Source organism: Marmota flaviventris, chromosome 4 (assembly GCF_047511675.1).
Source record: "Marmota flaviventris isolate mMarFla1 chromosome 4, mMarFla1.hap1, whole genome shotgun sequence".
Classification (NCBI taxonomy): Eukaryota; Metazoa; Chordata; class Mammalia; order Rodentia; family Sciuridae; genus Marmota; species Marmota flaviventris.
Window position 1 is genome coordinate 129,268,586 of NC_092501.1, and position 14,024 is coordinate 129,282,609.

General features: G+C 35.3%; 1 protein-coding gene across 3 annotated transcripts in view; it reads right to left on the reverse strand.

Annotated features, from left to right (window-relative positions):
• The window catches only part of Cab39l (calcium binding protein 39 like), a 128,005-nt gene that overhangs the window by 105,297 nt on the left and 8,684 nt on the right, over nt 1-14,024 (reverse strand). For 2 of the 3 annotated variants that reach the window (XM_027928860.2, XM_027928859.2), the window contains exons 2-3: nt 11,218-11,366; nt 10,415-10,490 (exon numbers count right to left, since the gene is read on the reverse strand). The gene's annotated coding sequence lies outside the window, so the exon portion shown is untranslated. The remainder of the gene's footprint in view (nt 1-10,414; nt 10,491-11,217; nt 11,367-14,024) is intronic. The other variant, XM_071611515.1, reaches the window with a different exon arrangement.

Below are 14,024 nucleotides of genomic sequence, written 5' to 3' on the forward strand. Positions count from 1 at the left end.
ACAAGTACATGAAAAAATGCTCACCATCTCTAGCAGTCAGAGAAATGCAAATCAAAACCACCCTAAGATACCATCTCACTCCAGTAAGATTGGCAGCCATTATGAAGTCAAACAACAAGTGCTGGTGAGGATGTGGGGAAAAGGGTACACTTGTACATTGCTGGTGAGACTGCAAATTGGTGCAGCCAATTTGGAAAGCAGTATGGAGATTCCTGGGAAAGCTGGGAATGGAACCACCATTTGACCCAGCTATTGCCCTTCTCGGACTATTCCCTGAAGACCTTAAAAGAGCGTACTATAGGGATACTGCTACATCGATGTTCATAGCAGCACAATTCACAATAGCTAGACTGTGGAACCAACCTAGATGCCCTTCAATAGATGAATGGATAGAAAAAATGTGGCATTTATACACAATAGAGTATTACTCTGCACTAAAAAATGACAAAATCATGGAATTTGCAGGGAAATTGATGGCACTAGAGCAGATTATGCTAAGTGAAGCTAGCCAATCCCTAAAAAACAAATGCCAAATGTCATCTTTGATATAAGGAGAGCAACTAAGAACAGAATAGGGAGGAAGAGCATGAGAAGAAGATCACCATTAAACAGGGTCGACAGGGAGGAGGGAAAGAGAGAGAGAAGGGAAATTGCATGGAAATGGAAGGAGACCCTCATTGTTATACAAAATTACATACAAGAGGTTGTGAGGGGAATGGGAAAAAAACAAGGAGAGAAATGAATTACAGTAGATGGGGTAGAGAGAGAAGATGGGAGGGGAGGGGAGGGGGGATAGTAGAGAATAGGAAAGGTAGCAGAATACAACAGACACTAGTATGGCATTATGTAAAAAACTGGATGTGGAACCGATGTGAATCTGTAATATGTATACGGGGTAAAAATGGGAGTTCATAATCTGCTTGAATCAAATGTATGAAATATGATATGTCATGGGCTGGGGATGTGGCTTAAGCGATAGTGCGCTCGCCTGGCATGCGTGCGGCCTGGGTTCGATCCTCAGCACCACATACAAACAAAGATGTTGTGTCTGCCGAAAACTAAAATATATAAAAAATAAAAAAATTAAAAAAAAATGAAATATGATATGTCAAGAGCTTTGTAATGTTTTGAACAACCCAAAAAAAAAAAAAGATTGAAAAAAAAATATTATTATAGCAGTCTCAGTAAGGAAATTGAAGTTCAGGAAAACTAAATGGCGTAACTTACATGCTATAACTATAAGTGCTATTTTACCAGGACTAAAATCCAATGGCTGTTTCTACTGAGAGCAGTTAGTTAGTTTTGTGTCGCATTATATTTGAAATAACATTTGATTCATTACAATTTCAAAATTATTGTAATTTTGAGAGGCTGAATAGAGTTATGGAAGAGAGATGTTTTATCAGGGGCTTTTTTCTAGATAGTAGAATTATATATTGTAGAATTGAGAATTAATAACTTAGTTGAAAGCACCTAGCATGGTACCTGGCACATAGAAATCACTTGGGGAATGTTAGTTGCTTTTAGATGTCAGGTAATAAGTCGAGAGCTAGATTTTTTTGTCAAGGATGTTTAAAGGGACATGCAGAAGAATTTGAAGAATGGAGGAAGTCCAGATGACCCCAATCCTGGGCTAAAACAGAAGAAACAATAAGCTCTGGCTACTTTTTTATACTTAAAAACCTAACTAGAAAAGCTTATTTTGCAAAGATGTGTGCCACAAAAGATACTTTTGAATAGATGAGATTAAGAATAGTTTTAATTCCTTTTTTGGTCAACTTCCACAATCAAGAATTTTGGCATAAACATTGCTTTAAGAGATATTTTTAATAACTACTTCTGATTACAAAAGGGAATTCCTTGCCTCCCGTGAATAAAAATAAGCCCTTTATTTAGATTTATTTTTATTCTCCTTGATATTCACTAAATTCTATGTTCATATCTGATTCTGAACATTGCTAATTGTATACTCTTCTGACATCCTCACAGTTCTTCATATTTTGGATGGATCTTCTTTTTTTCCTCAAAATTACTTTTCTTTCTTGGTTACTTAGTGAACTAGATGCAAATGATATTTCTATAAGATGCCAACATCTTTAGTTCAATTAAAAAGGGAGAAAGAGAGCCATGGACATTTCACTGGAAAAAATAATTATTCACTAATTTTTCCTCCTCAAATTATTTGTTTCTATTGGTAAATATGGGGATAAAAAAATACCTTAAATGCTCCTTGTAACTTTTCAAAGATGAAAGTGAAAATACTAATGAAGTGATAAATTGTGAATGTCAAATACATATAAGGAATATTAAAATATACTCAAATGATAAGCACTTTAGTAATTTATATGATATTCATTTTATGAAATACATACAAATGTCATGAATAAATACAGTTTATACCAGCAGGATATTTTGTAAATTTTTTTTCTCAAAAGAAAAGTAAATAGACTATGTCAATATTTGGATGTACTAACAACTTTACAGTATGAAATGTGTATGATTTAATGTTCAGTCCTTTTTCTTCTTTATTTCTATTTCCTTAATTTTACTCCCTTCTCCAACTTCCTCTTCCTTTTTTCTCTCCAACTTCCTAAATTACAAAGGGCTTCCATTATCTGGAGTAGCCAGAGCTACTTGTTTCTTCTGTTTTAGCCCAGGATTGGGGTCATCTGGACTTCCTCCATTCTTCAAATTCTTCTGCATGTCCCTTTAAACAACCTTGACAAAAAAATCTAGCTCTTGACTTATTACCTGACATCCAAAAGCAACTAACATTCCCCAAGTGATTTCTATGTGCTAGGTACCATGCTAGGTGCTTTCAACTAAGTTATTAATTCTCAATTCTACAATATATAATTCTACTATCTAGAAAAAAGCCCCTGATAAAACATCTCTCTTCCATAACTCTATTCAGCTTCTCAATATTATTAAGTCCCTATGCAGAACATTCCTTTGAAGAAACACACCATAATTTCATAAAGATGGTTTATTTCTTTTTCTTTTAATTTTTTTAGTTGTTGATAGACCTTTATTTCATTTATTTATACGAGGTGCTGAGAATCGAACCCAGTGCTTCACACATACCAGGCAAGTGCGCTACCACTGAGCCCCAGCCCCAGCCCCTCCTTTTTTTCTATCATAAATAATGTCATACAAATCCCCTAAATGAGTCTTTGTGCACATTTATGATAATTGTCTTAGTCTACATACCATGCATGAATTTGGCCTGATAGGCCATTTTCTGCCCGGCTAGCTATTGCCTCTCTTCCTCCCATGTCTTTAATGTGTGGCATTCTTGGCCTATTGACATGGTGCCACACCACCTGCAGCCCCCTCTTTTGTTTTGGGCATCAGCTTGCCACTCAGTTTCCAACACTTCTGTCCATCTAAAACTACACAGCCTTACTATCCTTCCCTTGACCAATAATCTGTAGCTTCTGCCTTAGAAAATGTCCTCCCTTAAAGTTTTTTTTTTAACCAAGAAAGATAGCATATTATAAATTAAATACAGGATTAATTACTATAAATTAATGAACAGATTTACTATAATTCCAATATCCAACAGAAAGCCAATTTTTAAGTTAAGAATGTGGTATGTAAGTATAGTTGTAAATTACTTACCAGAAGGCAAAAATGATACAGAGAAATGATTATGAAAAACAAAAGAGTTGGGGCTGGGGATGTACCTCATGATAAAACATTAGTCTACCATCCCCCTCACCACAAAAAAGAAAAAGAATAAAAATAAACCCCATAATACCTTCTGATTTTCATTTCAAAAGTATAAGTCAGAAGCTTTTATATATATGGTTATATATAATTGGGGGGCGGGCATGGGGATGGAGCCCAGGGTCTCATACATGTTTAACATGGGCTCTACCACCGCTTACACCTCTAACTATGAAGTGCATAAATAATAGGTGTAGGGTGTTGTGTCAGAGGTTTTATTTTTTTGTACCAGGGATTGAACCCAGGGGCACTTTACCACTGAGCCACATCCCAGCCCTTTTTATTTTTTACTTTGAGATAGCATCTCACTACATTGCTTAGAGCCTTGCTAATTTGCTGAGGCTGGCCTTAACTTTGATTCTCCTGATTCAGCCTTCCAAATTGCTGGTATTATAAACCTGCACCACCATACCTGCTAGTCCACCCTAGTTTGAATGGTCTATCTGTAGGGAGGCAGAGCATAGCTGGAGGTGGTGGATCACTGGGGCTATGCCATGGAAGTATGTATCTTCCCTTGTGTTCCCTTCTTCTTTCTCCTCCTCTGCTTCCTGGCTGCCATGAATGCAGCAGCTCTCCTTCTCCAAGACTTCTTGCTATGATGTTCTGCCTCACCTTGGGCACAGAGGAATGGAGTCGCTCCAACATGGTCTAAACGTATGAGAGTGTGAGCCAAAATAAACTTTTCCTACTCTAAGCTGTTCTTGTTAATGTTTTGGTCACAATATGAAAACCTAACTAATACAACCGTCATTTAGAAGAACTATGATTTTGACAATACAGTAGTAACCTACAGTAGTTTACCTAATCCATTGGTACTGACATTCAAGTTATTTCTAATTTGTTATCCTCATTAGAAATCCTGTTAAAAGTGGTCCATTCATTTTTTTCCCTCCATATTTTGGTTATTTTATAAAGATAAATTTCCACAAGTAGGTCTAATGGATCAAAACATATACATATCTTGAGAACCTTCACACAAACACACACACATATTATACACACACATCTATTTCTCATAGTCATTAAGTTCAAAGTAATTTACTCAGCCAATTAGATGCAAGCAGCACAAATATATACCACAAGGCAACCAGCACTTTTTTTTTTTTTTTTTTTTTTTTTTTACTCTGGGGATCACCTAAGCATCAGACCAGAGATCCTATGCCTATTAAAAGAAAAAGTAGACCCACATCTCCATCAAGTCAGCTTACAAACCAAATTCCTCATTAAGATTCCTAAAGTGCAAGAAGTAAAATCAAGAACCAATAAATGGTATGGTATCAAACTAAGAAGCTTCTTCACAGCAAAGGAATAATCAAAAACATAGAGAGAGAGCCCAGAGAATGGGAAAAAATTCTTTGTCACCTGCACCTCAGACACAGCATTAATCTCCAGGATATATAAGAACTCAAAAAACACCAAAAAAAAAAAAAAAAAAAAAACAGAAAAAACCAAAAACAAATAACCCTATGAAGAGCAGAGGGCAGAGGAACTGAACAGGCACTTTACAGAAGAAAAAATAAGATGGGTCAACAAATACATGAAAAAATGTTCAACATCTTTACCAATTAGAAAAAATGCAAAATAAAACTACACTGAGATTTCATCTTGCTCCAGTCAGAATGGCAAGTATCAAGAATAAAAGTAGTAATAAATGTTGGTGAGGATGTGGGGGAAAAGGTACACTCATACATCACTGGTGGGACTGCAAATTGGTGCAACCACTCTGTAAAGCAGTATGAAGATTCCTCTAAAAACTTGGAATGAAACCACCATTTGACCCAGTTATTCCACTCCTCAGCTTATACCCAAAGGACTTAAAATCAGCATACTATAGTGACACGACTACATCAATATTCATAGCAGCTCAATTCCCAATAGCTAAGCTATGGAACCAAACTAGGTGCCCTTCAACAGATGAATGGATATAGAAAATGTGGTGTGTGTGTGTGTGTGTGTGTACTTATACACTTATATACACACACATACATACATACACACAATGGAATATTACTCAGCCACAAAGAATAGGATTATGGCATTTTTCAGTAAATAGATGGAACTGGAGACTGTTGTGCTAAGTGAAATAAGCCAATCCCAAAAAACCAAAGGCCAAATGTTCTCTCTGATATATGGATGCTGACTTACAATAGGTGGGGGATGGGGCGGAGGGTGGAGTTGCACAGGACTGGACAGGGGAGTCCAATCCACTGGAGTCTTGAAATTTTTCTTTATAAAACTTGAGTTATTTATTTTTCATAAATATTAATTTTAGTTTAAATGTTTCTCCTAATCTGTTTCCTTTGTATTTCAGCTTTACTAACATTTATTTGTACAAAAAATGTTATATATTGTAATCTCTAAAATACTCTTCAGGGTTTTCTTTTTCTTTTTCTTTCTTTTTTTTCAGTTAACTGCAAAGTTGATAAATATGGTACTGGTTGTATTGTTTATTTTCCTTTTAATCAGCCTGGAATTTATTTTGATCTATAATATTTAATTTAAATTTAGTTGTAGAATTAGAAATATGTACTTAACTAAACACACCCTTTTTCATGGTGTTAACTGCTATAAAATGGATTTCCTTATGGTGTGGATAACTGCGGGCAGGGGGAATAAGAAAACCCCAAAAATGTGGAATACTACACATAATATGAATGTGGTGAATTTATCCATAAAATCTGCCATAGAAAACCAATAGACATGTATAATGTTACAGAAGAGACAAAATGGCTCCCAGGACTATATACAGTAGCTATAATCTAAATTAAAAGTGTTGACATATATATTTTAAAAGAGGAATGAGTCACTTAGAAGGAGACTGGTTGGCCCATTCAAGTACACTCAAGGACTGTCTGATCCCAGGGTCTCATATTATCTCTACTATAGAGATGAAGCTGATATAGACAGCCACCTGAGGTTATCTGCTTGTTATTAGATTTTTGAATCCTAATTAATAATTCCTATCATTTAATATTGAGAATGTCATACCTGCTCCCTTTATGTATTCTTTTCTTTTTATTAGTCCTTTCACTTTTTTTATTGGTGCATTATAATTGTATATAATGATGGGATCTGTTGTCACATGTGCTACATGCACACAATGTAACAATACAATTTGGCCAGTATCACTGCCTCCCTCCCTACCCTTCTCCTTTCCCCTGGTCTCTTCCATCTACTGATATCACTTTGATTTTCACTGGCCCCCCAACCTTTCTTTTCCTTTTTCCTCTCTAGATTCCACATATGGGAGAAAACATACAACTCTTGACCTTCTGAGTTTGGCTTATTTAGCTTAATATAATAGTCTCAAGTTCCATCCACTTCTTGCAAATGACAAAATGTCATTTTTCTTTATGGCCAAATAAAACTCCACATTTTCTTTATCCCTTCATCCATTGATGGACTTCTAGGCTGGTTCCCAAAGTTTGGCTATTATGAATTGTACTGCTATAAACATGGACATGCATGTATATCACTAGAGTATGATGACTTTAATTCCTCAGGATAGACACTGAGGAGTGGGCATATCTAGTCTTTTGAGGAACTTCCACACTGATTTTCATACTGGTTGTACTAATTTATAATCTTACCAACAGTCTAAATGTGTTCCTTTTCCTCTATATCCTCTCCAGCAATTATTATAGTTTGCTCTTGATGACTGCCATTCTGACTGGTATGAGATGAAATCTCAGTGTAGTTTTGATTTGCATTTCCCAAATTGGTAATGATGTTGAACGTTTTTTCATATATTTGTTGGCTATTTGTATTTCTTCTTTTGAGAAGTATCTGTTTAATTCATTTGCCCATTTATTAATTGGGTTATTTGGGTTTTTTTTGTGTTAAGTTTCCTGAAGTACATGACTAAAGATCCCTTCATATTTTCACTGAATCACACTGAGAGACTTAAAGGTCATGTAATCCAAATAGGAACAAATCTTTGGGCCTTCCACCTGAGTTTTTATCAAGACATGTTACTCTATTTCCTTGTCCCTTTTATTTTCTTTAAAAAGACCTAAAAAGTAATTGGCTAGACACAATTACGTATGCCTAGAATCCCAAGAGTTTCTGAGGCAGAAGGATCTCAAGTTTGAGGCCAGTCACAGAAATGGGTGAGACTCTGACTTAAAATAAAAAAATAAAGCTGGATGCAGTGTTGCACACCTGTAATCCCAGCAACTGGGGAGGCTAAGGCAGGAAGATCATAAGTTCAAACCAGCCTCCGCAATTTAGTGAGGCCCTAAGCAACTTAGTGTGGCCCTGTCTCAAAATGAAAATGGCTAGGATGTGATTCAGTGGTTTAGCACCCTTAGGTTTAATCCCCAGTACCAAAAATTAAAATAAATAAATAATGAAAAGGACGGGGATATAGCACAGAAGTAAAACATCCTTGGGTTCAATTCCTGGTACTGAAAAATAAAAATAAGAAAAAGAAGAAATAATTGACAAACAATAAACTATACATATTTTAATGTACAACATGAAAAATATTGACATACCTGAATGTACTTGTAGAACCATCACCATAATAATAATAGTCAGATAATGACTATATCACCCTCCAGATTTCTCCTGTCCTTTCATAATCTATCATCTTGCTCTATACTCCACATTTTATTGATATGCTTTCTGTCACTATATGTTAACTGTGTTTTCTAGAATTTTTAGCAAGAGGAATAAAATAGCAGAGAGTGGTCTGGCTTCTTCTACATAGTGTAACTGTTCTGAGATACATCTACTTGGTATAAGCATCACTGAGTGGTAGTATGTTGAATTGATATACCACAACTTGATTACTCATTTACTGTTGATAACTGCTTTGGAAAATAATCTAGTAGCTTCTTAAAAAGTCAAATATCCATCTACCATATGTCATAGCCATTTGACCCTTAGAAATTACCCCATTTGAATCAAATGTATGATATGTGAAGATCATTGTAATGTTTTGAGCAACTAATAAAAAAATTAAAAAAATAAAAAAGAAATTCATCCAAGAGAAGAGAAAGTACATACCCGCATGAAGACCTATACATGAACATTCATAGTACCTTTCTCTGTATTAGGTGAAATCCAGAAACAACCTGATTCCATCCACAAATGCATGGATAAGCAAATTATGCTATATTCATAAAAAGGACAATCTATTGATACAAGTAACAACATGGATGAATTTCAAAATAAAAAAAGTAAAACAAAAAATGAGTACTTGGGTTAGGGTGTAGCTTCTTGGTAGCTGATTATGCATGCAGGACGGAGTTCAAGCCACAGCACCAGAAAAAAATGAGTACTTATTTCTGGACTTCTTTTAAATTAATCATTGTTCTCCCCTACCCCGTTTATTTTTCTTCTTGCTGTCTTAAAAGAAACATCTTATTTGTCTTCATTTAATGATTATACTTGAAATTGGTATACCTTTAGTTAACACAATACATGGACCTTAGAATCCTAAAATTCCAATCAAGCTCTACTGGCTTAAATGCCATTTAGGCCAGTACAGTATTATAATTATGCCTTATTTGTGAAGCATGAATATAACATTATTTTGTTTCTGTCTTCTAATAATGCTTAAATTTATTCATGTGGCCAACTAAAATTACTAGTTCTTCTTTTGTTTTAGAACTATTTGCCTTTTTCTTGAATAGTACCTTTATAAGAGTATTTTTCAATGTGTGGGTTGTGATCTACACATCTCAATTGTGCAACCTGCAACCTAACAATAATGTGGCTATGCACATCTTTTTACTTACTTTACTTGGAATATACTGGGCTTTCTAAGTCGGAAGATTTGTGTCTTTCATCTATTCTGGCAATTTTTTAATGGTTACTATATTGCTTCATACCCATTCCATGTTTTCTTTCCGGAGTCTGAATGGATTGTCTCACAATATTTTTCATATTTTGTTTTTTTCTCTCTGTATAAAGTTCTCTGTAGTTTCCTTCTTTTTAACTGTGCCTATGTGCTAGATTAGCCCATCATTATTTTTTCTTTTTTTGTACTGGGGATTGAACCCAGTGTCACTCAACCACTGAGCCACACGACCAGGCTTTTTTTGTATTTTATTTAGAGACGGGGTGTCACTGAGTTGCTTAGCACTTGCTAAATTGCTGAAGTTGGCTTTGAGCTCAGGATCCTCCTGCCTCAGCCTCCCGAGCCGCTGGGATTACAGGCAGTGCCACCATGCCTGGCTAATTTTAAAAATTCTATTATTATAAATAATTTTCATTTCTGATATGTTATTATTTCTTTTTAAGATTGTCTGGCCACTTTCCTAGTCTCTTATTTTTTATTTATGTTTTATAACTCCTTTTATTTATTAAACATATCAAATATATTGATTTTATGTATTAGATATTTATTATAGCTGAAATCTCTGTAGATATGGTACAGTTTGTTGTTTAAATCTTGCTCATAGTATTTTGATTTTTCCCCTTGTTATGTTTTATGATTATTTTTCTTTTTTGTGGTACTGGGAAATACAAGGGTACTGTATCATGGAGCTATACCAAAGACCTTTTATTTTTATTTTGAGATAAGGCCTCAATAAGTTGCTTAGGGCATTGTTAAGTTGCTAAAGCTGGCCTCAAACTTGTGATCCTCCTGCCTCAGACTTCAGGTCACTGGGATTACAAGTGTGTACCACCACACCTGGCAATAATTGTGATCTTGAGCTTTATTACATTATCTTACCTTAGAAGTCATGTATCATCTGCAAATTCGTTTCAGTTATCTCAGTTTTCACCAAAGTCACTGATCAACACAGCTTCTGACAAAAAAGAAAAATCTTCAAAATTTTGAAAATCTTTAAAATAAATCCAACATATTCTCTCATTGCTTTCAGAGATACAAATTTAAATATTTTCCATCATAATCAAATACAAATGAATAAAAACAAGATAAAATCCTTGCCACAATTATTTCAAGAGTTGGATTTTTTTAAAAAAAAGTAACATTAGGCTGAATGAAAAATATATTTATAATCAAGAAAAAACAGTAGAAATATGAAGGGCTGGCTTGGGTGAAGGAGGTCTAGCATCTCTAAATTCTCTACAGCCCACTTCTCCAACAGGAGGAAACACAACGTATTTAAACTAGTATCTTGTCTTAGGGGAAAAAAAATTCCAGACAAAATCTTTTCAGATTCAAGGATGCTCTTTGCCCATTAGATGTTTGGTAAAATCATAGCTCTTTTATCTTTTTATTGTTTTATAGCACAAAACATAGAAGAAAGAACTTTGAAATGTCACAAAACCCTTTGAAGTGTCACAGCCCTTTTCAGGTCTTTCCCCCCACTGCACCCCCAGCTTTTAACAGTATCAAGAAAACCCAAGCCTGCTAGTTTTTTCTTTTTTGCTTCACCACATGTTTTTATTTAATATCTTTTACTAATTTCATTCATCAATGACAACTTTGTAAAATTTATTTTCAACATCAAAATATGCGTGTGTATGTGTGTGTTGACATTTTCATATCAGAAATAAGAGAAAACTTACACTTCTCTCCTTTAGTATACTGCTCTTGCTTGAAGCACATGTAAACCAACAATTTGGAGTCTGCATCCTTATTTTCTGAGCAGCAACTATAGGTTTAAACAGAATCCTTAGCTCCTGATTTTCTTTCTTCTTAAAATTTGATGTATATCCTGCAATAATGTGGTAGAAAAAACACAGGCTTTGGAATCATATAGATATGGGTTTAAGTCACAATCTCCTACTAAGTAAATGGATAATATGAAGCAACGACTTAAGCTCTCTGAACCTATTCAGGGAACCTATCAGGTTTGTAGATGACAATGTGTAGCTGCATCAATGATGCTGGCGGCGGTGGTGCAAACATTAATCCCAGTGGCTGGGGAGGCTGAGGCAAGAGGTAAGAGGATTGAGAGTTCAAAGCCAGCCTCAGCAAAAGTAAGGTGCTAAGCAACTCAGTGAGTGAAACTCTAAATAAAATACAAAATAGGGCTGGGAATGTGGCTCAGTGGCCAAGTGCCCTGAGTTCAATCCCTTGTACCAAAAACAAACAAACAAATATAAAAGAACCAAATGATAGCACACAGAGGAGTGCCAGCACAATGCCTGCCATGTAACCTAGGCTCATGAAATTTTGTATTTTATTTTCACTTTATTGGGATTGTGGCTCAGTGGTAGAGTGCTCGCCTAGCACGGGCAGGACCCAGGTTCGATCCTCAGCACCACATAAAAATAAAGGCATTGTGTTGTGTCCATCTATACCTAAAAAATAAATATTAAAAATAAATAAATATTTAAAAAATAGAAATACACCAAAATACTCCTACTGAAAAGGGACACTCTAAAATCCGTCTTCTAAAACCACTAGAAATCGTTCCTTTTCTTCTATGGCTGTGTTGCCAAAATGCTATACAATTGTATAAATTTGTTTCAGTTCCTTTTATTTTTCTTTTCATTTAATCTTATTTTTGAATGTGTAAAATATCCATGATTCTAAGGTCAAAATATGAACAAGTTGTATTTAGGGAAATCTTTCATTGTTGGTATCTTTCCCTTGTTCGTTCTTTGTGCCTCTAACTCTATATGCTGTTCCTCTGGACAAAGAGGGTTCTACCTGGAGACTGTTCCATTGCATGCATGTACTGAAGTTCATCCAATCGGTGCCCTATTAATGGTCATTTTAGCTGTTTCCCATCTTTTGCTAATACAAGTGTCGCTGCAACTATATACAAAACAGTTCACATTTTATTTCAGTGTGTTTTTAGAACATATACCTAAAAGTTAAATGGCAATGCCAAGGGATAAATGCATATGTAATTTTGTTGGCTAAATTCCCTCCCACGCAGTTTGTGGTTATGTAGCCATCCCTATCAGCAATGTATCAAAATGCTTATTTCCCCACAATCTACAAAGTATACTGTATAACTTTTGGATTCTGGTGAGAAATGCTTTAGGATAGCTTTAATTCTTTAATTTGTATTTCCCTTTGTATAACTGGAGCTGGAACATCTTTTATACATCTGTTATCTGCATTTCTGTTTTTCTTTTATTTATTTTTGTATTTCTTTCCTATGAGCTCTCTTCAGATCTTTTTTTTTTTTTGGTACTGGGGATTGAACTCAGGGGCACTCGAACACAGAGCCACATCCCCAGTCCTATTTTTATTTTATTTAGAGACAGGGTATCCCTGAGTTGCTCAGCATCTCGCTTTTGCTGAGGCTGGCTTTGAAGTCATGATCCTCCTGCCTCAGCCTCCCCAGCCACTGGGATTACAGGCATGCACCACTGCACCCAGCTGGTCCTTTTGTCTATTGGGGTTGATGGTCTTATTTGCCTGGATTTTCAGTAAGTTGTTTTCATTAAGGAGATTAGCTCTTGGTGACATAAATCCAAATATTTCCCCCTTTGGAGGTCATTTGTCTTTGCTCATGACAATTTTCATCACATACTTTTTTTTTTTTTTTTGGTTAATATACTGGGATTTATCTGGTTTTTGCTTTTTCTGGAATGAGACTTAGTTATAAAACCCCTGGCTTATACTTTCATAGACTTTAACTATGTTGTTCTATGGCTGTTTTACTCTGTATGTTGTTGTTAAGTCTGTTGCTAACCTCTTCTTTCTGCCTGGAAGCCCAGAGGAATTTTTCTTCTTATGTTAAAAGTCCAACAGTTTTATTAGGACCTGACTTGGCGCTGACCATTTTGGATCAATTTTCCCAGTATACAATGAGCTTTTTCTTTGTGTGTGTTGCTGGGTATCAAGCATACAAGGTAAGCATCTTACCACTGAACTACACCCCATATCTGAGCTGACACAGTTGAGTGTTATGTTTATAATGTTTCCAAGGATGTTAGTTTAAGTATTAGCTCTGCTATTTTTTTTCCCTTAGGAAATCTAATTTTACATACATTCTGTATTAGTTTCCTTCTAGAGCTGAGGAGACAGCTCAGTGGTACAGCACTTGCCTAGCATGCACCCTTGGTTCAATTCCCAGCACTAGACACACACAAAGTCACCTTCTATTTGTTTTACCTTTCTTCATTTAATTTTCATTCTCTTGGTTGACTTCATGCCTATTCTCGGTGCCCCTAATTCAATCAAATTTTTTCCTCACTTAACTATCTTGAAATTTAAATTCATTTTTAAAGAGTGACTTCTCTGTTTCATTTATTTCCTGAGTATAATAATTTCACTTTTTCCTCTCTTGTCCATTTGTTTCAGGGTTTTGAATTTGAATCTTTTTTATCTCTGCAAATGCTTGAATTTAACTCAGGTAGGGGCATTGTGCTGTAGTTTTCTTCAGCTCTACACTTGAATGTTTTGGGGAAGC